The 23,271-nt window shown below is 41.0% G+C and overlaps 1 pseudogene; it reads left to right on the top strand.

Annotated features, from left to right (window-relative positions):
- Positions 1-11,902: 11,902 nt before the first annotated feature.
- On the top strand, positions 11,903-12,812 carry LOC149146141 (WD repeat-containing protein VIP3 pseudogene; annotated as a pseudogene).
- Positions 12,813-23,271: the final 10,459 nt, after the last annotated feature.

Raw genomic sequence — 23,271 nt, forward strand, 5'->3', positions numbered from 1 at the left:
GCTCCGCATCGATAATTTGTGTCCGTTTGTCATTCCCCTTGTCGGGTTCTAACTCAGAGCCAGAACATGCATCTGATTCTCATGCCTTTAGCTCGGCCACCAGTTACTTCTTGGCCCAACACTCACTTGTGTTGTGAGTGGAGCTCTTATGGAACTCACCCCACTTTCCTGTGTCCTTCATTGTCTTCGCAGTGTTGTCCTTTTCTTGTGGCTTTGGTGGGTTGTCCTAGGTCATCCCACCTTGGCTTTGTCCTTTGTTCTACAATTTGGGGGACCTTTCCATTGCTTCAGATTCATAGATCCAAAGTCTCGATTCTTATTTTTAAACTTCTGCTCAATCTTGATGGCGTATCGGTACGTCGTGCCAAAAGAGGAGATGTCCAAAAACTCTATCTCATCCTGGATGTATCTATGTAGTTAGCCACGATACTTGAGTAGCAAATGTTTCTCAGAATCCTTGATACCCAACTTTGTGCAAAGGGTATGAAAAACATTGGTAAACTTTGGCACATCTTGGTCCCTTCCCTTCCGCAACATGGTCCACTTTATGTATTTTCCTCATAGCTCCTGACAGGGTAGTATTATTCCTTGATGGCATCCCAAAACAAATTCCAAGTGGAAGCGGCTGAAAACGGTGAGGTCATACTTTCATCCTTCTACTCACATTAGGTTTCCCACCAGTCCTTGATGTGGGGCGCAACTTTGAGAAGAGCAAAAGTGATATTTTCCCGACTGGAAAAATCATGAACAGAAAAATATCCTTCTAACATATTTAACCATTTATCTATGGTGTCTACATCTATTTGGCCCTAAAATATGGGAATGTCAAAATTTACTTGTACTTTAAAAGGTGTGGAGCCTCTAGAGTGGCTGCTGGATGTGGATGCACTGCCGGTGGGCAACCGTTGAAGGATCTGGGCAAAGTTATCCATCATCGCGTTCCTTTGTTTCTCGAGGGTCTCCTCAAGCAATATTTTAATAGGATATCCTACTCCCTTGTCTTTCTTTTCTTCCCCCATGGGTGGTCGTCAAGGTTTGAGAGGCTGATCTTGCAAAGGTTCAACCAGATCGAACCCTAACTCCTTATATCCCGACCTTCTTGGGGACATGCAAAGAAAAATAGAGAAAGAGCATATCGCTCTAATACCACTGATCCGGATTTGAACAGGAACACAACAAATTACAAATATAACCATAAATATAGAGATGCAGTAGAAATAACACTTCATTTCATTAATATCAAATACTAAAATATGCTTACTAACAGAATGAAAATAATACTATCTCGGGCGATGGTAGCTTATCTCTGAGAAGAGATGTGGTGGCTACATGCCTCTGAATTGAGTTACAATTAGGCTCAAGGGCCTTTTTATTATTGAACAATGAGAGAAAACCCTAAACAACCAAAACCCTAACCCAAGGAGATGTAACACCAAGAGTTTATGGGCCCCGTTGGGGTTAGTTGGGCAACCAACTTCCCGGGGTCGTAATTTGGTCATATTATCTCCGTTTGACGCGTATGATACCTCATTGGAAATATCTCTTCGAGGACTATAGCTGAAATTGTGATTTCCCTAGAAATCACTAGAGGAATGTTGCCAAAAAAAATGTCGTTTAGGGTCTCAAAATGTCTCTGGAAGTTCAAGACATGAAAAAATGCCAAAAATAGTAAACTGTGCTACAATTAAGGAAACTAAAAAAAATTGAAAGAACAATGGTGAGGTCCAAGCGGAATAGGCGGGTCGCCACCAATATCCACCTAGATTACAAGATGCATGATGCAGGTTTAAAAATAATGTTCGAGAAAGATACCGACAAGATGGTTCGGGGAGCACTGGTATTGATGTGGGGAGTTTGGATTGGAACTCTGTACAAGCTTATGGGTAGCACTGATATTGATGGGTGCAAAAGTTATGTGGTTCTTGAAAGTAGATCATAAAATCTAGTGGTCTCTAGAGAAAAGACCATGTTATGGCATCAAAGACTTGGACATATTGGAGAGAAGGGCCTTCAAATACTTCATGGTAATGGTATGGTAGAACGTATGTCTAATTTCTCTCTGGATTTCAATTTCTGTGAACATTATGTATATGGGAAGCAGAATCAGGTGATTTTCCCCTCTAGGGCTAAGAGGGAGAAAGGGATATTAGAGCTTGTGCACAGTGATGTGTTTGGACCTATGTCGATTCCATCACTAGGTAATTTTGTGTACTATGTATCATTTATATATGACTTCTCAAGGAATAAATGGATATATTTCCTCACGAATAAATCTAAAGTCTTTGATAGGTTTAAAGAATTTAAGGCTCTGGTGGAAAACCAGACAGAGAAGAAGATAAAGGTGTTGAAGATAGATAATGGTGGAGAGTTCAACAAGAAGGAATTTGAAGAGTTTTGTAAGAAGTGTGTTATAGCATAGCAGAATACTACTCCATACACTCCTAAAAAAAATGCAGTTGCAAAAAGAATGAGTAGGACATTGATGGAAAAGGCAAGAAGCATGCTTAGTGGTGTCGGGTTAGGATAGGAATTTTGGGTAGAGGTGGTGTAGATTGCATGTTACCTAATTAATAGATCACCTTCATCATTATTGGAGGATAAGTCTCCACATGGGGTATCGACTGGTAAGAAACCCTCTCTTTCACATCTGAGGGTGTTTGGCTGTGATGCATATGTACATGTTCCAAAGGAGAAAAGAAGCACATTGGATAGTAAATCTGAAAGGTGCATATTTATTGGGTATAAGGATGGTTTAAAAGGTTATAAGCTTTGGAACCCATAAACAAGGAAGGTTGTGTACAACCGAGATGTGGTGTTTAGAAAGGTGAAAGATGTTACTAAACATGAATTCATACCAAAGGAGCCTGAGAAGATAGAGTTTGAGCTAAATGAGGAAGAATCAAACTCTACAGTGGAAGAGGAATCAGAAGATGAAAAGCCACAAAATCCAGATGTGAGAAGATCAGTTCGAAAAAGAAGGCAACCAGAAAGGTATACTCCTTCTGCTTTCTTTTCAAATTTTTCCTTATCCATTACTGATGATGATCCCAAAACTGTCAGGGAGGTGGTGGATTTATAGGATGGAAAACTCTAGAAAGAGGTCATGATTGATAAAATGGCATCTTTGGACAAAAAAGGGGCTTGGGATCTGGTGGAGTTGCCGGCTAAAAGGAAAAACATTGGAAGAAAATTGGTGTTTAAGAAGAAGATGAATGCAGAAGGAAAGGTGGAGAAATACAAAGCTCAATTGGTAGCAAAAGGTTATTCACGGGTGTCAGGGATTGATTTTGGTGATATTTTTTCTCCTATTACGAAGTCAGCATCTATTAGATTACATTTATATGTTGTTGTTTCTTTTGATTTTTAGGTAGAAGATATGGATGTGAAGACACAATTTCTTCATGAGGATCTAGAAGAAGAGATCTACATGAAGCAACCTGAAGGCTTTGTGGTGAAGGGAAAGAAAGAAATGGTATGGAGGTTAAAAATTTCTTTGTATGGGTTAAAACAGTCACCAAGGATGTGGTATCAGAAATTTGATACATATATAAGGGGACTTGGATTAACCAGAAGCAAAGAGGATCACTGTGTGTACTTTAAATTAATTAGTGACCATGTTATTTATCTGGTCTTGTATGTGGATGATATGTTGTTGATTTGAAATGACAAAGAAATTATCCAAGATTTGAAGACCCAATTGTCCTCCAAATTCGACATGAAGGATTTTGGTGCTGCAAACTATATTTTGGGCATGGAAATTAAACGAGATCGGGAAAAGAGGAAGATCTGATTAAACCATAGGAAGTATGTCAAGACATGACTATAGAGGTTTAAGATGAAGGGTAGTAAACCAGTGAAGGTTCCTATTCCTGTAGGTGTAAATTTATCAGATGAATAGTGTCGCAAGACACAAGAAGAGGAAGAGGACATGTCCCATGTTCCATATGCAAGTGTAGTCGGTAGCCTGATGTATGTAATGTTGTACTAGACTAGACATTACACATGCAGTGGGAGTATTGAGTAGGTTTATGTCAAATCCAGGGAAGGAGCATTGGACAAGAATGAAGCATTTTTTTAGGTATTTGCATGGCACTAGTGATTATGGTTTGTGCTACCAAGGAAGACCAGGATTGGACAAAGTTTTAGACATCCGTGGCTCTGTTGATGTAGACTAGGCTGGAGATCTGGATCAAAGAATATCTACAAGTGGGTATGTATTTAACCTATTTTAAGGTGTAGTAAGTTGAATAAGCAAGAGACAGTCTATAGTGGCACTTTCAACTACAGAGTCAGAATACATGGCAACCACTCATGCAAGGAAGGAAGTAGTTTGGTTGCAGAGATTGTGTTCAAGTACGGGTTTAGTACAGTGAGCTATAACGATAGACTGTGACAACCAAAGTGAAATTTTCTTGGCAAAGAACCTTACTTATCATTCAAAGACAAAGAACATTGATGTTCAGTATCACTTTATGAGGGATATGATTGAGGACAAAAAGGTGGACATTTTCAAGAATGTTGCAGATGCATTGACGAAATATGTGATCACTAAAAAATTTTATTGGTGTAGAGAAACAATGGAAATTGCAGGGTTGGAACAATGACTAATCTCTCTTGTGACCCCTTCTGTGGAAAAGAAAACAAAAATTGTGAGAATTTTGGGTGTGTGTTATATTATTTCCACGACTAGCCTCACGCTTCGTTGCAACAGGGGGGTCACAGGGGGGGCAGCAGGCCCCCATGCCGAGGGGTTTGCAGGGAGGTAGTAGCGCCCCTGCACAAGATCTAGGGCAACACCCTAAGAAATTCATTTTTGGACCCTATATTAGGTGGGTGGATCTAACTATGGTTTTGTGCATGGGTTTTGCACAAGGTTTTGGGCATGATGGTTTTCTGCCCATGGCATCTTGTAGATTCGGTCAAGGGAACTACGATTATGTTCTAATCTAGGGTTAATGGGTTGGGGTTTATGAATGCTTCAACATGTATATATGTGTGTTGTAACATTGAAAGAAATATAATGAAAAATTAATCTAGTAGTCCCGGTTTTGGGATCTAGGGGAAATATCAGTGTATTTGTTTTGTGTTTCTTGCCATTGTATATTTTCTATTTTTAAGAATTCATTTGTAGGTAATTTATGTACAGGGTTAAAAACTACATTGGCTTGATTCAATTTCCTTTTGAAATACCTCATGATGGTTATTCTTGTTATTGCACTGTAGATCAGAATCCATGTAACCAATGCATGTCTTGATTAGAGGAGATCTTTGTTCATTGATAATCCTTTATAGTGATTTAGATGCCTTTATCCATTTATTGATTTTCCCATAGTATTCTTTTGGAGTCACAACTTCATATTCTAATGTTTCACAGTGCTTTTTCTTTTCTTGAAGTTGTTTTCTTAATATCTATGTTCTTCTATTGGTTTCTTTCAATTCCATTCTTAACATGTTTATTTCCTTAATCAGCTACTTTCTTTTGTCTCTAGATATTTGTTTGCATTCCTAAGTATATCATTTTCTTCCAACACTTTCATTAATTCATTTACTTCGCAACTATTTGGTTCACCTGACTGATCTTCAACGGCCATAAGTACTTGATAACAATTGTTAGAATCTGAATATGAAATTTCTTGTTCATCAAATGTGCTTTGACTATCTTCATTAGAATAAAAACTATTCTTGCTATCAAAAGGTCTTCTAACATTCATATTTGGAACATTCTTCCCTTTCTCATGACTATCTTTATAACGACATTTAGTAGCATAATGAGCTACTCTTCCATAGACAAAGAATTTAAAAGGAAGCTTACCTTTGAATCTACCAATTCCTATCTGTGACTTTCTCATGAAATTTTCTTCTTCCTCATCTGAAATGTGGCTTGTATATTTAAGATTTTCCTTTTCTTTCCCTTTGTGAGTGGCTTTAAAATCTGCTTCTCTGATATCTGATGGACCCCCTTTTCTCATCCCAAAATTTGTCAAGATCCTATGGATTTGTTCAAGAGTAAGACTCTTCAAATCTTGCATTTCTTCAATGGTGGATACTTTGGAATCGAAATTTGGAGTTAGTGATCTCAAAATATTTCAACAATATTAGCATATTTGTTTTCATCACCAAGATTTTTCATTGAGTTAACAATCTCGTCTACTCTAAGAAAAATCCTGCAATGCTTTCATCATCATGCATTTTAAGGGCCTCATATTGAATTCTAAACGTTTGAACTTTAGCACTTTTTACCTTGGTGTCACCTTCATAAATTTGAATAAGCTTATCCCACATTGCCTTTGCGATGTTTAGCTGCATGAATTTCATGAATTCAGATTCGGCCAGAATTCCCAAGATGGAATTTACAACCTTTGCATTGGTTTCATATTGTTTCTTCCCTGCAGTATCTGTGGGAATAGAGGTTGGATATTGATATCCATCTTCAACAATTTCCCATACATCAACTCTAAGTTCTTGCAAAAATGCTCTCATTCTGACTTTCCAAAATACGAAGTTAGTTCCACCAAAAAAAGGTGGCTTAATAGAAAATACTACTTCTTGACTACCCATCTTGTTGGATCTCCCTTTAAGTGATCAAGCTTCTTGTGAGGGACCTGCTCTTATACTAATTTTTGGGAAAAATACAGGGGGGGGGAGGGTTGGGTGAATCAGTGTTTCAATCTCACTTTAACTTTTCAATTTCTTATTCTGATTTATGTATGCTATTGTCATTCAGGAAACTAGGGTATGTACACGACTATAGTAAATGCAAACAATGTATATCCAGATAACTAATTTATCATTTATTTCATTAATTGTTCATCCTTAACAAGTGCATCATTACTTCATTATTCATTAATCAAAAAGCATGAGCAGCAAATTCAATACACAAGAAACATATCAACACACATGAACACCAAGATTTTAGGTGAAAACCCAATGTGGGAGAAAACCACCATTGTCATCGTCTTTGTCTTCTTCTTTTATTATTAGGTTAACTTCTTACAATATTGTACTAGTGTAGACTCTTACCAATATGCAGGCACCCACCTGCATAAGGCTACAACCTTCTCTCGTTCTCCAACACCCACTGGAAGGGAGCTCCAACCCCTTGATCTCGTTTCTGGCTCCTACCGCACCTACCCCCTGCACAAATTTGTGAGCTACCACTGGAAGGAAGCTTCAACTCCCTCACTGAAGGCTCCAACCCTCAATTCCTCTTATGGTCCAAGTTTCATAATATTTCATACTAAATTCACCTGACTCAAAACATCAAACATGTAGGCCACCTTTCATCATATTTTCAGACTGCACCCACACCCATCATTAAGCTAAATATCAAAATAAATGTTGAATCTACAAGATAATCACTAAACCAACTGAATCATTATAACATCAGCAAACCAATCACTGAATCTCATCCAGCCATTCAAACCAATGCACAACCATTCATCAATATACCAAACCATATATTGTTCATAATCACAGAAACATGGTGTTATTCCTGAAAACCCTGATCAGACATACATTAGAATTTTTACACTACTTCTCTGAAGCACACCCATGTATATACACACTTCCTTTATATCAAACCTATGTAAATATCTCATAATACTAAACATTGCATAATCAATCACTGAACCATACATAAACCATCCCATCATTCACAGATCACTTGAGCCAATCACAGATTACTAAACCAAACATAGATCACCATATTGTAGCATTATTACCAATAAATATACCATTCCATGTTTAACCCAGTCAACATTGTCAAATATAGATTATCATAATAGAGACATCATCGACAGATAGCAACAATCAGAACAAAACTGATCAAATGTCATCAACAAGGCATATTGTAAAACCCTAGTATATGTACATTACTTCCACAAAACATATCAGTGTATGTACGCTCTTACCATGCACAACACGTGTGTACAGATCTCAACATACAATATAAATTTGTAGAATTTATACACGACCATGTAGAGATGGATCCACGTATGTACGTGACTCTTTCCAAACAAACTTACATACAGATCTGAAAAGCTTTCACTACAAAACACAACTTCACTCTCTACAACCCTTACCGTTAGAATTACAGACTTTTGAATACTTTTTTCATATCCATCATCATTACAACCACATATCTATCATTGTTAGTTACTTAGACATTTTCAATAAGTAAATCAAACAAGCATATATTTCAACATTCTTTAGATCTTTCAAATATGAGTCTTCTCCTTACTCCCTAGTGCACACCTGTTTTAGATCATATCACACATATATAACTCATTACTTGCACACTTAACATTTTGATCTCCATCTCCTTCTATAGATTTAGCCTTAGCCAATACCTTAGGCCAATCCCTTAGTAATGTCGTTGGTATTCTTTGACCGGATCAAATAACCATTGTTTCTTCCATTACTATGGGTCAATACCATGGTAATGACCCCTGGTATCCAAATTACCATGGTGTGGATTCTATACGTGACTTTCTCTCATAGGACCTTTGTATGTATGCAACCCTTCTGCATAGGATCTCCATATACTTTCTCAAACATCACATTTATCATTCATATGTCTATGAACTGATATTCCTTTGTTCATATCATATGTAGCATCTGTATCAATCTGCATAACCGTCATGTTGTCACAATGTTGACATATTTATCAAGTAGATTTCCATCAAGGACAACAGTTTAGCCATAATGCCAAAAATTGTGGTAGATGGTAAGTTTCTTATTCTTGTTTTGTATATTGATGATTTAATATTGGCAGGTGATGAGAACTAAGTCACTCTTGCGAAGAGGATCTTGCAAGGGAATTTGAGATGAAATACATGGGCCTCATGAATTACTTCCTTGGGATGGAAGTATGGCAGGGTGATACAGAATTGTTTGTATCTCAAGGAAAGTATGCTACCAAGATACTTCAGAGATTTCACTTGGAGAGTTGTAAGCTCGTGGACACACCTCTAGCTACCAACTGATGGAAGGAGAATGCCACTTCAGGTGAAGAGGTTGATGCTACCATTTACAAGTAGTTTGTGGGTTCACTGATGTATCTTGTGAACACATGACCCGACATGTGCTATGCATTCAACCAACTTAGTCAAGCTATGGTGAGGCCTACCAAATTATATTAGAAGGCAGCAAAGCATGTGTTACAGTACCACAGAGGCACTACCCAGTATGGATTATGGTACAAATGGATAGAAAGAGTGAAGTTGCAAGGCTTCACCGATGGAGATTGGGCAGGGAGTCCATCTGACAAGAAAAATACATTAGGTTTTATCTTGAGTGTTCAATCCACAACTATTTCCTAGTACAATAGGAAGTAGAGGTTAATGGCGCTCCGCTCAGCAGACATTGAATACATGGCTACAAGTCAAGCAACATGTGAAGCAACCTGGATAAGGAAAATACTGGTGGGACTATTCAGTCAGAAGATGGATCTAACAGTGATATATTGTGATAATCAGAGTTGCATTAAGCTCTATGAGAATCCATTATTTCATGACAGGTCCAAGCACATTGATATCATGTATCATCATTTGCAGGACCGTGCGCAGAGGAGAATTATGTTGCTACAGTACATTCCAACTGAGGAGAAAGATACTGACATCTTGACAAAGGTGTTGTCAAAAGGTAAATTCGAATTCCACAGGTGCAGGATAGGGGTGGTTGAAAATATTTTTTTGCTAAGAGGGAGAATTGAAAAAATGTAGCAAGAAAGGCTCAATTTGACTTTAGCCTTAGTCAAATTGAGTAAAATTGAATTTCCACATCAACAGGACAACTTGGAGGCAGTTAACTAGTGTGGCATGGATCTTGTCACTCAGTTAGCTCAGTAAATTTGAGTTAGAGGGCTTGGAGTTCAGTTATGCATGTATGATTGCTAAATTTTAGTAATATAGTTTAGTTGCATTCAGTTTACTAACCTCTAACTATTGTTAGAGTTAGTTGAAGGCCAGTTGTGTAGTGGGACAACAATATAACTCAAAGATTTGTTAATTAACTTATCAATTAGCCCAAAATAGCTAGTGCATGGAGGGAATTCGATTTCCTCAATTGAAGTGGAGATGACAAGGCAATGTAACAAGAAGTTGTAAACTAGTTTGAGTGTATAGGTGTTGCATGGAGTTATGTGATCAATCCTTTGAAATTGTGCAATCAATTGGAGGACATTTCCTAAAAAATAAGGGATAATTTCCTTAGGAATTGCGCAAGGAAATAGGAGGTCAGGTGAGATGATATTTGGCTAAGTGTTGGCTTGAGTTGTTCATTGAGTAGGGAAAACATTTATTCTTTTGCAGGTTGAGCTCAAAGCTAGAGCTAGCAATTGTAATAGTTTCTTTATTCAACTGATTAATGCAAAGAGGTTTGACGGTTTTTTCCCATTTCGGCTCCCCTAGAAATCACTGTGTATTTGTGGTTTTGCTTATTGCATGTCTATGCATGTTGTTCTAAATTTTGAATTTCATTCCGCGGATCAATAGAGTAGAAAAATGTGTTTCTTGATTTTAGATTAAATTTCTTGAGAAGTTGCAATTCTTTTAAATTTCTACACCTAGTAAATTGATCAGGATCTAGTATGGAAATGGAGTTACAATGCTAGGCAAATCTAGATAATTTTGAAATTCAATCTATGATATGAGCATCTTTACACCACCTTAACGCTTGTTTGCTTAATTCGAAACTAACTCAATGTTTTCGTAATAAAGAATATTTTTGAAGTGAAAGTGAGTGAATGAGATCAAATACTTTCTTGATAAAATAAAATTTGGATTGTTTTTAATAAATTTCATTAATTTCTCACAACAAAAGGTTTTTATTATAAAGATTAAGTTATGAAACTTAAATGCAATAAGAAAATGAAACACACTTTGTACTTCAGTGTCAACTGTGATAATTGTATCTATAATGTTATACTTGGATATAGATTAGTAAAGAATTTGTAAGAAATATGTTGATCACATATTAAATTCATATGGTTGTATCTAGAAGAGATATTGTTGTGAAACCTATTTAGACATTATTATCTTTGGTTCATTATTCTCTAATAAAGAAAAGCTATAGGCATTGTTGGAATATCTAATTCCTATTTGTCTCAATTGTGATTCTTACTAAGTAAAGGAATCTGTTCCTAGTGGTTAGGATCTATTTCCTAGATTGGTGTGTGGTTGATATAATCTCTCAACCAATGGATTTTGTGTCCAAGATAGTGTACCTATCTTGAGACAACACTTCTTGTATATATGTAATTGCATTTGATTAATAAATTAATCTGGATTCTCATATTTTCATGGTATCAAAGCCCTGAGGGTCTGGCCACTCTTGGGCCGAGGAAATAAAGAGCTTGGTTTGCCAATCAATTTTTGAGTTTGTCCATCATCGATTTTACAGCATGGAGGTGCCATTGGTAACCATCTCCCTAGATGGCGCAGTGGTGGTGTGGTGAATCCATGTTGTGGAGGTTGTTGGGAGGCCAAGTGCTAAAGCAACGGAGGTGGAGACTGTGAGGCTGTAGCGAATCAATCGTGTGTCAGCCTGATGGCAGATCTGTGGAGATAGTTTGTCTGTGCTATGTGCTGGTGAGGCCGATCGGCGGTGAGGGCGTCAGTGGAAGATCTATGAGTCTGTTGATCGAGGTCGTGGTGAAAGACCTATGGACTGATTGTGCCTATTCATGGTGGCCGTCGAGCGGTTGTTGGATTGGGCAGGGCATCTAGGCACTGCTGATTTTTTGTGACCTGGTTGCTTCTCAAAAGGGTTTGGTGACTGGTGAGGTTCTAGATCTGAGGGAGCAAGCTACTGGGACCTCCATTGATCACCTTTGCTAATTTGATCAGTGGCCAATATATAATTTTGTTAATCGAACTCAGGAAGAAAACCCAACTTCTTGATAATGAATAAAGGGCGTAGACAATGGGTGAAATTAAGGGATGTGACTTGGGCTCCTGCCACAACCTCAAGGCCCATTAAACTACTTAGCAGATTGTTGGATGGGAGCATTAAGATATGGAGTGGCAATGAATTGGAAGAAGAGGCCACCAACATTGGCCTTTCCCTGGGAGTGGTGGCATTAGCTACCCATCCTACGACCCCAATTGCCTCTTCCACCTCCCTTGACAGCTTCATCTGCATCTTCGATGTCAACACCAACACCACTATTCTATGCTCGAGTCACCCCCTTCAGAAGCCTGGAACAGGCAATTCCATCCCAAGGGCAATATGTTGGATGTAGCTAGAGTGGGTAGCACCTCTGTGAAGCTGTGGGATACTACTTCATGGCGGACAAATGTTTCCCTGAAGTTCCTAAAGGAGAGGGTACTAACACAAAATCATGAGAAAAATCTGGAGGGAAATTTGTTCTAGCTGTTTCATGGAGTCGAGATGGAAGTTGTCTTGCATGCAACACAATGGACAGGACGATTGCAATATTTGATGTGATACGTGGAAAATTCCTGTACTATTTTGAGGGTCATTACATGTGGGTGATATCACTCATTTTTTTTTCTCCCACTAATTCTCGAATCTTATTCTCTACTTCAGATGACAAGCATATTCATATCTATGATGTTGCCAACAAGAGCCTTATCTATGCTATGTCTGGGCATACAAGTTGGGTTCTAAGTATCGACGTCAACCCAAATGGTTTAGTTGTTGCCACAGGATCTAGTGATAGAACTCTGGATAGTGTGTTGCTCATGCAACCGGAGGTTTACCGCCTTCTTCTTTCTCTTCGGGTCAACTTGACAGAATTTGAGTTTGGAAAGGTAAACGCATTGAGCATGATCAACTCAATGAAAAAGTGAAAGTTTTTAGAATTTCATATTTAAAATAAAAAATTAATAAATAAATAAAAATTAAAAATAAAAATAAAAACTCCAATGAGAAACAAATTAATGTGGTATCTATAAATGTTTTGGAATTAGAAGCATTGAACTTAGCTAACTCAATGGAGTGGTTTTGTTAGAATTAGCTACTATAACAAATCATGTTGGTAAATCCAAGACAATTAAATTAGAAATAGAAAGAAAAGACAAAGATGCCTAGAATGTGATCAAAAGATGAAGTGCACGAGCAGCATCAGAGATTGGAGGATGATGGACAACTAGGTGAAAGTTTGTGTGAGTTAGTGTGAGTTTGTCGAACAGACTCACTAGCATGTTATTTTATGAGTCACATTTTATTGGTAAGCAAGTCTAGGTGTTTTATAGTGGTCTTTGTAAACTGTGTACCTAGTAACTCCAAAGTTGGAGTGTGAAATGTAGGCCTTGTAAGGCATGTGTATCTCCATACAATTCGTGGTAATCTAAAAACCACTTTGTATTTGCAGTGTCGGTTTGTGGTAAGCCAGAAACCACGTGTAAGAGTGAAGTGGGACAAATATTCCTGTAAATATGGTTTAGGGTTCGCCAACAAAACCCTTTGCCCATGGTGGCTGGAGTGCCCTAGTGGTATCTCAATTTAACATGAAGAGCCTTCATGGCTGAATTGAGTGCCTTGGTGGCATTATTGAGCCTTCGTGGTTGTGGTTAGCCTTGGTGGCTAAGAGCCCTTGGTGGCATGGTCGAGGGTGATCCGATAAAACCCATAGCATGGTTACGGGTAATCTGATAAAATCCATGATGATACTTGAGAGGGATTTACAGGTACAGGTACAGGTGTGCAGTTATAATGGTTGGAAGAATCATGTATGCGAAGGACATCCTACAAGACTAGCGGTTGCAGTGGTTAGTACCCATGCATTCGGGTGGATGGTTGCTCCTTTATATGGACATCAACATATTCTTTTTGGTATATTTGACAACAACTAGATTTTACAGATTGATATGGAGACAAGTACTCATTAAGGGGAGTGTTGGAATATCTAATTCCTACTTATCTCAATTGTGATTCTTACTAAGTAAAGGAGTTTGTTCCTAGTAGTTAGGATATATTTCCTAGATTGGTGTGTGGTTGAGATAATCTCTCAACCAACAAATTGTGTGTCCAAGATAGTGTACCTATCTTGAGACAACACTTCTTGTATATATGTAATTGCATTTGACTAATAAATTAATCTGGATTCTGGTGGGCTCCAGTATTGTAGCAATAATACTACAACTCCTGGAGCTTCCTATCTCTAATTTTATCAACCTGGTAGTTCGTAACAAACTTGGAAGCGACGGTGCTGTATGCACAAGTACTAGCTCTTGTCGCAGCTGTCACTTGGTCAGCTGGCACAAGTCCGCTAGGGCTCAAGCCAACTTCTATATGTTCTCAGAAGAAGCTTTCTAAATGATGGACAAAGGCTATCTTAAAGGAAATTAACCAACTTTGCAAGAATGAACTGAAAGCCAACCAAACATGGAAACCCTAGTAAACCCTAATCTGACTAGCTTAATCCTTACAATGCAACGATGGGAATGTAACTCCTAAAAATGATGCCATTACTCCTAGTGATATGAGATGCATGAATTTAAACTACTTATACTGAAGAGAACATTGTTTTTATATTTTTGCTTAGGTGGTTGGAGTTATTATGACTTTGTTTCTTATTAGGGTTTGATTGTGCAGGGGGAGTCCGGAGGGAAGGAAGGCTGGAAAATGGTCATGAAGGCTGGGAGAGGTTCCAGGGGATCTCTAACACCATTCCATAGAAGTACACAACGTTCAGGTGCTTGGCAACCGAGTTTGCAGGCTTCTACAGGATGTCTACAGGGGATCCTACAGGAAGCTCGGGATTTCTACAGGAAGTCTACTAACTTCTACAGGATGTGTTGCGGTTGGAGTTTTTGGTGATGGAGGAGTGAAGGAGCGGTATGGGTGGATAGGTAGGATGAAAAGGGAGCTAGTGATGGCTCAGGGACAGGGAGATGGGATGGAGAGAGAGTGCATGTAGTTGGTTGGTGGATAGAAGGGTGGAAGCAATGAAAAGTCAAAAAGATGGAGCTACATGAACAGTAGAAGGGTTGGAAAGCAAACGAGCTGAACAGAGGTCGGGTAGGTGGCTTTAGGCGCGGTTGAGAAGAAGAAGAAGATAACAGAGTGATGCTACGTAGTGTAAAGGAAACAAATCTGCACAGAACCGAGAATTCATCAACCTATCCTAGCTGTGTTATTAAACCAACGAACAACAATGTAAATTGTGGAGAGAAATCGTGCATGGTGTTGGAACGAAAAAGTATTGCTTAAGATCAGAATGCATGGACGGTTCTATGATTGAAATGACTGTGTTGCAGCTTGCATGAACGTATAAGACTGCGTTTGTTTTGGTGGTTGGTACGGTCTACACCCCCAATCTCTAAACAGAGATGGTACTGAGTGCACTGTCAACCTTTTCTTGGAGCTCTAATGAATGCTAATCCTCCTACTCTAATCTAAGCTATTGAAAGCACTTTAACCATAAACTAATCCTACTCAATCACATTAAAGAAACTAAATCAGCAGACTGTGTTTTTCAAATGCATGTCAAAGCAAAGAAATGAAGTGCTGAAAGGAAAGACAAGTAACAATACAAGGAAAAGGAGGTCTATTGCTCTCAGGTTGGGCCCTAACCTGAGAGCTATAGCTCCCTTAAGAACTCAGAATTGAATCCAAAGCTGCCTGCCTTTATTAAAAGATCATAATCATGAATCTAACATCATGCCAAAACTAGCTTACAAAAAGCAAAAACCGAGCTGTAGCCCGTGCTTAGAAATTGCAACAGTAGTTCAAAAGTTCAAAAAGCTCCTATCAAAGGCTACGGCCTCAATATTTATACATGATGAGGATCAAGCTGGCTTCCTCAATTAGTGGAGCTTGGCTGTCCAACTGAAAGTGAACTGTTGTTCCTGTAGAATCCGTTGGCTGCCTTTTAGCTCGGTGGGGATAACTGTTGGAGCTCGGAGTTAGGGTGGAGATCACGAGGGAGGTCATTCAAGACTGTGGAAAACCTCCCTATAAACCCGCAATGCCACCTTTGTTGTCTCCTTGTCCCCATTTGTGTGGTCTTTGCTCCATTTAATGCCAAAAAACCTGAAATCATCATGTATTAGTCACATAGGAATAATGCCTGCCATTCTTCCTACAAATAACACGAATATACTAAGAAATGATGCATAAGTGATAAAAGATGAAGGGTTGAGCAAGGTAAGTAGGCCAAATGAGCCCAAATTGTTACCAAAAATTGGGGCTCATCATCACCCCCCAGCTAAAATATTTTCTCATCCTTGAGCAATTTTGCCCCAGCTCCTTGTCCTTGGCTGAGAACTAGGCTCCGGAATACGCTCTTTCTTTCCTACTCTTGGTGGCTCTGCCTGTTCTACCCTTGGTGGCGATGAGGGTGCCGCTCCTTCCCCCTTCTCTGCTTCCTTGACCTTGAGCCGGGCTTTTGAAGCCGATTGGTCTACCCTTCCTTTCCAAGTAATTGTTTTTGGGCTCCCCCTCTCGTAGGTGACCGATATCTTCGAGGGGGACCTCTCACTGGGTGAAGTAGGGGCATCCCCTGTAGTGATTTGGCTACTGGATGGGGGTTGTGGCTTGCCCGCCTTTATTCTTGCACTTCTTCGAGCTTCAAAGTATAGAGGGGTCTCCCTCTTTCTCTTCTCTTTTGGCTTAGGTGGCGTGCTGAGGGCGGTCAGTACAGTTGCTGCCTCCCTTGCTAGAATGTCCGCTTTCTTCTCCTTGGGTTTCACTTTTCCGGGGCTTCCTGTAGAAGACCCTGTTTTAGCCAATTTCGGGCTTCCTGTAGAAGACCCTGTTTTAGTAATTTTCGGGCTTCCTGTAGAAGACCCTTTTTCAATAATTTTCGGGCTTCCTGTAGAAGCCGATTTCGGCTTTCCTGTAGAAACAGGTGTTGCCGCCTTGGTTTTCTTTTCTGCATGGGTTTTTCTTTTCGACGTGGTTGCGGTCGCTGATGAGGTACTTTTGCTGATGTGGACCTTCTCAGCTTTGTCCGTTCTGCCTTGCAACCTTTTCTCTCTTGCTGTCAAGATGGGTGTGTCATCTTTTTCTTTGTCATCCTTTTTCTCATGCTTCTTCTTTTTCTCTTTCTTCTGCACTGTGGTTGGGGTCTTCTGGCCTGTTTCTTTCTTTCCCACGGCCACTGATTCTTTCTCCTCACTGCTGGAGGAACCACTTTCCTCGGTCAACATCCTTATGTCTCCATCTCTTGTCAAATTTCTGAATGCTTCCCATGAGAGGGGAACCTTGTATGAATGAAGCGCATCCTCCACGAGAAGTTTGATCAAACCATGGTGGGCTACCTGGTCTAGTATGCCTTCTTTTAACTTTGTGGCACACTCAATTACAGACTGTAGCAGGAAATAAGGGATGCTCAGTTTATTTTCTACAGGAAGATCAATCTGGTGCCTCAATTCAGTGAGCAACCTAAAGTGATACCCGTACACAATGCTAAAACGACCTTCACAGGTTATATACTTCATGATCTGCAGGCTAACTTCATTCCATGGTGGCAGCAAACTGGTTCTGCGCACCCCATTTTTGTCCTCCGAGAATTCCTCCTCTGGGGGAAAGAATTCTTTCTTGGCCTGTTGGCTCAACTTCCTTTCTTCCTTATCCCATGGCAAACCCATTGGAAGTTCAGTAATTCGACTGATATATTGTGGGGTGAGCTTGAGGCTTAGGCCCCTGAAGTTCACGGTAGCCAATGTTTTGGATTTCGGCCTCAGAGCCTGCAAAAACTCTTCTGCCACTTCGTCGTCATAACCCTGCAATTTGTCACAGAAGGATATCCATTGTGCTCATGTGAAGAGCTCCACCACCTCCTGGTTTTCTCTTAACTTTGTTGAATCAGTGGGTTCCCGTCTAATAAACCCACCCGGCATGATAAAAACTATTGCTTTAACTAGAGGTGGCAAATGCGGAAGAAATTTGGTCTACTGAGACAGAGCGTAGAATTACGCTTCTGTCATGCACATAATCCACGAAGCTTATCTCTGAGGACCTTAACACAGCTTAATTACACTGACATCCTGTAGGACGACAGTTTATGCACAGCAGACAACAATTGCAACAATTTCCTACGACCAGACTGTAGACGACGATTCTGCCACCTTCAAAAGCCAATTGCATGGAGAGTTCAGGTTTACCTTTTTATCTACCACCTTTTGACGTGAGGAACCCGCCTTCCTGTAGAAACAGCTTTCCTATAGGAGCAGCGCGCGATTTCTGGGAAAGGCTGCAGTTGGTCTGCGCTCTCGGGGTTGCTTCACAGGCGTTCTGATAGCCAAAGGCTCGGCGTTTCGAACTGCAGAGGGATCTGGATGATCACTCGAGTTCCAAACGGTGAATGATAAATGCATGGGGCGATCTAGCCGATTAGATTTGAATCGGCGGAATCCGTGGTGCGGGGGTGAGCTTTCCCCGCCGGACTGTTGGATGACGTCGTCCCATCATTTGCCTGCGAGTTCACTTACTGCCGCATCATCCCCCCGCAGATCCGCCACCGTCTCTTCTGCTAAATCCGTTTTTCCTGACGGGATTGCTCTCACGTGTGTGCTGCCCATTCCTTTTGTCATGGCCGCCACCCAAACATCCGACTAGACCATTAACTGGTCGACGTGGCCAGTCAACTGGCCATACAGCCGCTCAACCCATTCTCTTCACACTTTGCAAACAATTCAAAGTAAAATTCATGCAATCTGACGGAAGAAAGGGTCGAGACACTTACCTGTGCGGCCGCAACACGATTTTTCGGTTTTTGGACGATGATGAGTGGATTCGTTTGCCGCTGATGAATTTGCGCAGGCCTGGAGATTCATGTTTACAGGCTGCCGACGATAGATTGGATGCTTTGGCTGCATGCGCCCATGGTTTCATTGCATATGGCCAGCGCTGTGATTGGTGTACACTCTAGCGGGCTTAACTGTTACAGGACTCCCGCGGGATGTCTTGTAACAGTTCTTCCTCCTCGGGTGCATGCTGCACGACGAAGGATGTGGCCTCACGAACACGCTACCAGAGCTCATGGATGGCTGGGATGGATATGGTATGACATCTCAGCTTTTTTTTACCTTGAAAATTGCTTTCGCTTTGATAACTCAACGATCTGCTTTGCTGGTGCAGGTAACTTCGTTGCATGTCGACAAGGATGGTAGGACGAGGTGACAGCAGTGTGCAAGGGTGACAACAGTAGCTTGCATGTGTCCAAACCGATCCTTAGTCGTTAGATCTCCTCATAGAATGAATTCTGGGCCGTCCCGAACTTCTACAGGAAGTTTCCTGTAGAAATACAGAGCTTCCTGTAGAAAGTTTGCGTTTCCTGTAGAAAGTCTGCACCTTCTTGTAGAAAATTTGCATCTTCCTGTAGAAATCTCAAGACGTGATGAAATTGTACACATACCTTGGAGAAAATGAGTATTCTTGGAGGAGGTGCTGGTGAGGTCTCCTGACAGCATGATAAGGATCCTTGGCTTTGAGTTGAGAGGCTTCCTCTCCTCTATAGAACACCTGCAACCTGCATGCAATTTTACATTATGAACTTGCTGTCCTTGTCTTTTGTGCTTATTGTTTTTTCTTTTTCTTTTTTCCTTTTTTTTGAAAGATAACAGGGGCGCCTCAATGAGGTTTTCACCCTTGCCATCTGCCTTAAGCGCCTCAGAGAGGTTTTCACTCAAGGATCTTTTTCACATCTCTCTTTTTTTTTTTTTTTTTTTTTTTGAAAGACAATAGGGGCGCCTCAATGAGGTTTTCACCCCTACCACCTGCCTTGGGTGCCTCAGAAAGGTTTTCACCCAAGGATCTTTATTATTGTTTCTTTTTTTTCTCTCTGTTTTTTTTTTTTTTTAAATCTTTCAGGGTATGCCCAAAGCAAAGGCAGAACCCTTCTCTATGACCATCACTGGTTTCTCCATAGTTTTGATGAACTCTTGTCTGGAGAGAGGCTTCCTGTAGATCTTCAAGCGATGCCCATTGACAAGCATGGGGATGGCTTCCTCATCAATGGTTCGAATAAGAACAGATCCATTGTCATGACATTTTTCCACTGCATATGGCCCCAACCATCTGGTTCTCAGCTTTCCCTTGAAATCTTTGTACCTGGAGTCATACAACAGTGCCCAATCTCCTGGCTGGAATTGCTTGTCATTGAGGTGTTGGTCATGCCACACCTTTCTCTGAAGTTGAACCACTTCCGAGTGAAGGAGGGCCTGCATTCGGTGCTCGTCCAGTCCATTCAGCTGCAACAACCTTTCTTGCTGTGCATGGCTGAGATCTAGGTCCAGCTGAGCTGCCATCCTCAAAGTGTTGTACTCAAATTCAATGGACAACAAAGCTTTCTTCCCATAGACCAGCTCATAAGGTGTGAAGCCGGTGGTGGTCTTCCAGGTTGTGTTGTAAGCCCATGTGGCCTCAACCAGGCGATCTGCCCAGTCTTTTCTGCTGCTGCTCACCACCTTAGTCAAGATCCCTTCTAATGCTCTATTGGTGACTTCCACCTGCCCATTTGCTTGAGGGTGATAGGGGGTGGAAGTCCTATGCTTGATCTTATGATGAGCTAGTAAGTCTTCAACCAGGTTGGATGTGAACTGGCTCCCTTGATCGGTGACCAGCTCTCTTGGGTAGCCAAACTTGTAGAAGATGTTTTCTCTTAAGAACTCGGCCATCTTTTCTTCTTTTGCTGCTTTGATTGCTTTAGTCTCTGCCCACTTTGTCAGGTAGTCAGTACACACAATGATGTAAGACCTTTGCCTTGAAGGAGGGTTGATTGGACCCACAAAGTCCATACCCCACTTCTCAAATGGCTCAAGAGTCACTTGAGGTTGGAGAGGCATCTCATCCCTTTGAGTCGGTTTCCCCATTCTTTGGCATCGGTCACATTGGCTAATATATCTTCTGACATCTTGATGAAGTGTGGGCCAATAGTAGCCTGCCTGCAGGATTTTGAAGGCAGTCCTCTTTGCTGCAAAATGTCCTCCACAAGGCCCATCATGACAGGTGAGGAGGATATCAAAGACTTCCTCCTCCCTTACACAACGCCTTAAGATCTGATCGGGGCCAAGCTTGAACAGATTGCCCCCGATCCAAGTAAATGAGGCACTTTTTCTGATGATTCTGCTCTTCTCTCTTGAAGATAGGTGCGGAGGGAACTGTGCTGAAACAAGGTAGTTTGCTATATCAGCAAACCATGGAGAGAGTGCTGAGATAGCAAACAGATGTTCATCGGGCATCTGGTCATCCACTGTTCCATCCTCATCTGCAAACAAATCCAATCTAGATAAAAAATCAGCAACAACATTTTCTTTACCTGGTTTGTCAACAATGGTCAAATCAAACTGCTGCAACAAAAGTAACCATCTAATAATACGAGCATTCACATCTGGTTTATTCATTAAATATCTAATTGCAGCATGGTCAGTATGTACAAATGTTTGATAGCCAGTGATATAATGTCGGAACTTGTTCAGTGCATGGACCACAGCCAAAAACTCTTTCTCGGTTACAGTGTAATTCAGTTCAGCTTTGGACAAGTTTTTGCTAACAAAGTAAATGGCATATGGAAGTTTTTGTTCAACTTGTCCTAAAGCTGCACCTATGGCTTTGTTCGATGCATCAGTGTGGATGTGGAAAGGTAGGACCCAGTTTGGACCTCTCAAGATTGGGGCTGACACCAACTTGTCCTTCAATTCATTCAACGCCCTCTGACAATCGTCAGTCCATTTAAACTCCACATCTTTTGCCAACAAGCCAAACAATGGCGAGGCTAGCTTGCTGAAGTCTTTAATGAATCTCCTGTAATACCCTGCTAATCCTAAGAAACTCCGAACATCCCTTACCTTTTGAGGAGGTGGAACCTTCTTGATGAGAGCAATTTTGTTAGGATCCACCTGTAACCCTTGGCAAGAAATGGTATGGCCTAGCACGGTCCCTTCAGTCATCAGGAATTCACATTTTTCAGGACTAAGGGACAGGTTCATCTCAATGCATTTGGTTAGGACTTTTCCCAGATTGGACAATGCTTCCTGGAAGTTGGCCCCATAAGGAGTGAAGTCATCCATATAGATTTCCACTGCATCATGGACCAGCTCCGAGAAGATGCTTAAGACAGCTCTCTGGAAGGTAGCAGGAGCATTGCATAGCCCAAAGGGAAGAACTCGGTAGGCAAAGGTACCCCAAGGACAAGTGAAGGTGGTCTTATCTTGGTCTTCCGGGCTGATTTGGATTTGGTTGTACCCGCTAAACCCATCCAGGAAAGAGAAGAACTTCTTTCCTGCCAGTCCATCCAACACTTGATCTATGAAAGGTAGAGGGAAATGGTCTTTCTTGGTAGCTTTGTTCAGTTCTCGATAGTCCACACAGATTCTCCACTTCCCATTTTTCTTGGGAACCAACACCAGAGGGGACACCCATTCACTATCTGAGATGGGGTAAATGAATCCGGCATCCAACAGTTTTTGCAATTCTTCCTTGACAATGTCCTTAAGGGCTGGATTCATTCTCCTTTGAGGTTGCCTGACCGGTTTACAACCCTCTGTGATGTATATGTGGTGGGTACAGACCGAGGGATGGACTCCTTTCATCTCCTTATAGCTCCAAGCAAAAGCATCTAGGTGACTGGCCAACAGGCTACACAACTCCTTTTCCTGGGAAGGAGATAGGGAGGAGCTGATCTTTAACGATCTCTCAGGGCCGAACTCCACATTCTTGACTCTGGGAGTAACAGGGTTGGTTGTACAAACATCCACTAAGGTGCTGGCTTGGGCATCCTCCACCAATTTCTCTAGGGATAGTGCACTGGAAGGTGGATTTTGGATCAAGGTCTCAATCAAGTCATCCTCGGTTGGGGGGTCTCTTCTAGTGGTATCTAGGGTGCACAAAGGTGCTGAGTACACTTCATCCTCTTCTCCTTCCTCCAACCAAAGTGGTAAGTCATGCTCTAAGGAAGGTTGGGCAGGAGGGTATAGGACTAGCTGCTTGGACATAGGACCATTTTTGATGGTCATATTTCCTACACGACAACTTATGTAAGCATCTGCAGTGGCTAACCAAGGCCTTCCCAAAATAAGAGGATATCCAGTAAGCTTTGCCTTGGGTTGCAGAACCAAGAAATCTGCAGGGTATTCCCAAGAGTCGACAGAGACCAAGACATCCTCCACAATCCCCTCGGGAGTCACAGTGGAGCGATCTTCTAGTTGCAGTACTGTCGAGGTCTTCCTCAAGGAACCCTGAAGATTGAGTTTAAGCATGGTATCCCTGGTCATCACGTTAATGGAAGCCCCCAAATCAATCAAGGTGTGAGGTATGATGGTGCCATTGATGTGGACATCTACTACAGGACTCCCAGGATCT

The sequence above is a fragment of the Pinus tabuliformis genome, chromosome X (assembly GCF_031772625.1).
Source record: "Pinus tabuliformis cultivar Carrire ecotype Pingquan chromosome X, CPIR1, whole genome shotgun sequence".
NCBI classification, from domain to species: Eukaryota; Viridiplantae; Streptophyta; class Pinopsida; order Pinales; family Pinaceae; genus Pinus; species Pinus tabuliformis.